Source organism: Bactrocera latifrons, unplaced genomic scaffold (genome assembly GCF_001853355.1).
Source record: "Bactrocera latifrons isolate USDA-ARS-PBARC rearing strain unplaced genomic scaffold, ASM185335v1 scaffold_15, whole genome shotgun sequence".
Taxonomy (NCBI): domain Eukaryota; kingdom Metazoa; phylum Arthropoda; class Insecta; order Diptera; family Tephritidae; genus Bactrocera; species Bactrocera latifrons.
In genome coordinates, this window is record NW_017534963.1 from 1,988,562 (window position 1) to 1,993,405 (window position 4,844).

Consider the following 4,844-nt stretch of genomic DNA (forward strand, 5'->3'; position numbering starts at 1 on the left):
AGCGACACAAAGCAACGGCAGTTACGTAAACCGTAAGCGAAGTATTGCGGACTTTCTGCAACAAAGTGGTTGAGAATGTGCTGACAATAGCGAATACTAAAACAATTTCAATTTAAAATTCAATTTCAATTGTGCTATATGATAGCCAATCGAAAGCAATTGGAATTTTCAACGAAATCTCTGAAGATATGTATATGTATGTATGGCTGGGTGTATGTGTATTTGTATGTATGCATTTCATATCTCTAATCAAGCAACGGCATGCAGTTTGTAGGTAACGAGCATCCTACGAATATCACTTAAAAATCCCACAAATGCGAGTAACTAGAACCCAATACAGTCGTCGCGCCGACCTTCACGCTCTGCGCCAGTGGATCGCTGTAAAAGTTCAATATGCAGCATATTCCTACACATAACCACACATACAAAAGACAATTAAGGCATTGTAAGCACTAAGCAAGAAGAAACGTTAACTTGGGCTGCATCGAAGCTATAATACCCTTCACAAGAAAAAAATTACCTTAGTTTGATCGTTCAGTTTGTACGACAGCTATATGCTATATTAGTGCGGTCTGTCTCATTGGTTCGGGGATTATACTGCAATCCTGTACAATAATCTGTGCTGAATTTCGTGAAGAAATCTTGTCAAATAAAAAAGTTTTCCTTACAAAGACTTGGTTTTGATGGATCAGTTTGTGGCGAGTTTTGGGTAGAAATCTTCTCAAATAAAAAAGTTTTCCATACAAAGACTTGATCGTTTAGTTTGTATGGCAGCTATATGCTATAGTTGCCGTTGACTTGAAAAATATTCTATACTAAATTTCCTGAAGATATCTTTTTAAATTAAGAAAAAATTTTATACCGATGGTTAAGACAACTGAGCAGCTAGACGTTAAGGAGGAGTGTTAGGTTTGAGGTCGATATTGCAATTAGGTGCCTACTTCGACTATCTACAGACAGACTGACATGGCTAAACCAACTCAGCTCCTCAACTCACAATTTATATACAATACATACTGTATAAGGTATCTGACGTTTTCTACAAACCGCGTGGCAACCTTAACATACGCTGTTCAGGGTATAAAAAGCATATGGTTAGCGCTAAAAAGTCGAACGTGTGTGATTGTGCAGGCATTTGAAACGTTAGCGACGCCATTGCCGACATCAGCAACACCGTTATCATTAAGAGTAGCCGCAGTAACGTAAATGAAAAAGTGAAAACACCCATAGCATTTCTTTGTGCCGGGTGTGTGTCTGTGGCTACTCAATGACAAAACGTGGCAGCCGCACATAGCCATGCACATAGCATGTGGTAATAAGCGACCAGCCATCCACCAGTCGAACAATGTGGCATGCACTAATGCGCACATCAGCAATGTCCATTGTGGCCAACGGCAATGCCAACAACAAAAAGCACAACAACCACAATTCCAATGCCACATAGAAAAAGTTTAATAAGAATTAACGCAAAAATATCAACAATGCTTGTAATGCAGCAAAATGTATACACACTCACAAACGTGTATATGTATATAGCAAGCTTACAAATGTCTGTATAAGTCCAGTCCCATGGTTTTGTTGTGCTGTAAGGCATCAACCAATATATAGCCAACGGCAATCGAAGATAATTTTATGTTTACTAGCCTTCAAGTAACGGCCACGTTGCACAAGCTTCAGCGAATTAATGAAAAAGTTGATATGAAGCGCATGCACCCATACACCAATACTACGTACTGCTGTTACTACATACATATATACAGGGATATGAGCGCAGCAAGTGTTTAAAGCTCAGCACTTGCCGTTGCGGCCATGAATTTGCTGTGATATATAAATGCCAATAACGGCTTTGAGTGGACACTAACAATGGAAGGTTTAAAATTCCCACACTTTTTATATTGAGCCCTCCGCCGGGTGTTGAAACACAATATCGATAGCTGCTTGTATGGCATGTTTAGCTGCTCCCAAGCGCCAGTAAATCCTCGTTGTATTGGTCGCAACACTTGATTTTATTTTATTATATTTTTTTGTGTGCTTGAATCTGAAGGTGTATGAGGTGTATGGCAGCTGAAATTGTACGTGATATTTCGCTGGTATTGAATTTCAGTCTAAAGCGCCAAAGGAAAAACGAGCAACAACTAAGAGCTGTAAACTTTCAATAACAATAACGGCAACCACAAACGCTTCCATTGTAAATTCAAATTGATTGTCTAAAGCTTTTGCTAGGGAACGTATGTATTTTACGAAGTTAGTACACGAGACAATGGACTACCAGTAGTCATATTCTTATAATTAATTAGAAGCTGGATATATGATATATGAGCAATACGTGTGGATGAGATTTTAAATCCGCGATTATTGCTACATAAACGAGGTGAAGAAGCTTTAGGAACACGTTAATAGTGTCTAAATTAAGGGGATACAGGGGTTTCCTCCGGTAAAAACCAACCTTTTTTCAACAATTTTTTCACATATAAAATATGAAATTTTTTTATTCGAATTTTTTATTGTTACAAACATACACTATTAACAAAGAAATTCTGAAATTTTTGAAAAAAAAAAAAACATATTTTAAACTCGGCATTTGCGACGCCATTTCGGGTGAACCCTCGGAAAAAAAGATGTGCTCGCGTTGGCAGGATAACTCCTAACAGGATCATCTAAAGTGAAAAAGAAACGTGTTTTAATTGAAACCGTAACTTAGAACTTGGACGATGGAAAAAAACATTAAAATTTCGCGACATTTTTTTTTTAAATACTTGCAATTTTTTTTTCTCCCAAAAAGCTGCTCATTTCTCGAAACCGGCGATTTTGGATTACTATTAGATATAGCTGCCATACAAACTGAACAATCAAGTTCCAGTATGGAACATTTTTTATTTGACGATATTTCTTCACGAAATTCTCCACAGAGTATTGTGCAAGATAACGATACAATATCCGAAGAAATTATTCAGATCTCACTACTATAGCATATATCTGCCATACAAACACTGATCAAAATAAAGTTCTTGCATGGCAACTTTTTTATTTGTGTAGAGTGTTATAGTTTCGGTGCAGCCCAAGTAAACGTTTCTTCTTGCTTAGTGCTCACAATACCATTGTGTGAGAACTTGCTGCATATTGACTCTTTGCAGCGATTAACTGCCGCTTGGAGATTTCAAGTCAGGTCCTTCTCCACCTTTTCTTTCCAACAGAGTGGAGATCTTCCTCTTCCTCTGCTTACCCCTGTGGGTACTGCGTTTTTTGTTTTCATCCATTCGGCCAGTGCAGCCGCTGTTTCTTAATTCGCTGAACTATGTCAACGTCGTCGTATATCACGTAGAGCTCATCCTTCCATCGAATGCGATATTCGCCGTGGCTAGCGTACAAAGGACCATAAATCTTTTGCAGAACCTTTCTCTTAAAAACTTTTAACGTCGACGCATCAGATGTGGTCAGCGCTTATGCCCCTGCACCATTTAGCAGGAGGAGTGACTTATACAGTTTGATTTTTGTTCGTCGAGAGGGGACTGTACCTCTTCCAACTCAGTCCGAAGTAGCACATGTTGGCAAGAGCTGTTATGTGTTGCATTTCGAGACTGACATTGTTGTTGGTGTTAACGTTCTTATAAAAAATTGTACCTTCTCTATTTAGCTCTGCAGCTCAAATTATTTTCTCCAGGAGTAGATTGAATAAGTCACAGGAAAAGGAGTGGCCTTGTCTGAAACCCCTTTTAGTATCGAACAGCTGGGAGAGATCCTTCCTGATCATGTCAGAGTTATTAGTATTGCTCAGCGTCAGTTTACATAGCCGAATTATTTTTCAGAGATACCAAATTCAGAAATAGTGGCATAAACGCACCTCCTTTTCATGCTGTCAAAAGCAGCTTTCTTAAATCCTCTCTTTACTGGTCCTTTCCAATATTTGGCGCATGATTAGTACCTGCTCAGTTGTTGATTTTCCAGGCTTAAAGTCACACCGATAAGGTCCAATCAGTTTGATAACGATGAATTTTAATCTTCCACACAATATTTTCGATAGAACCTAATATGCGATGTCGAGGACACTTGTCCCACGATAGTTGACGCAGATTGTGGAGTCTCCCTTTTTGTGGATTGGGTAAAGCACACTTAAATTTCAATCGTCGTGCATGCTTTCGTCCAAGCGTATTCTACAAAGAACCTGATGCATGCTCCTGATCAGTTCTTCACCGTCGTATTTGAATCATTCGGGCGGAAATCCAACGGCCCCCGCCGCTTTGTTCTTCAGACGGGCTATTCGAACTTCTTCATGGTCTGGTAATGGAATGTCATATCCATCGTTATTGATTGGGGAATCGGGTTCACCATCTCCTAATTTTATATCTCCACTGTCATTCAGCAGGCTGGAGAAGTGTACCCTCCGTAATTTCAGCATGCTCTGGGCATCAGTCACCAGAACACCTCTGGTATTTCTGCAAAATTATGCTTCAGTTTTGAAACCTTATGTTAGTCACAGCATTATTTCGTAGAATTTTCGTGCATATACCCCTCATGCATTTCGTCCACTCTCTTTTTTTCCAAATCCGTCTCGTTTCCCTTTCAACTCTCGGTATATATCCCATGCCGCTAAAAAATCTACCTCCGGAAATGTTTTTAGTTAAAAAATGTGCGCCATGACCATCTACATCTAATCAAGTTTAATTATCTTAGAGAATTTTAGAACACACATTTACTCCAATATCTTTCACTCACCCGCTTTGAGGTTCTGTTTCCCACTTTCACTATGTACCTTTGTCAAGCTTAAGCGTTACATACTTTTAAGGAATTAGAGTAAAACAGGCGTTAATTGCCATTAAGTTAACTAGAATGAGTTTATCCTAACC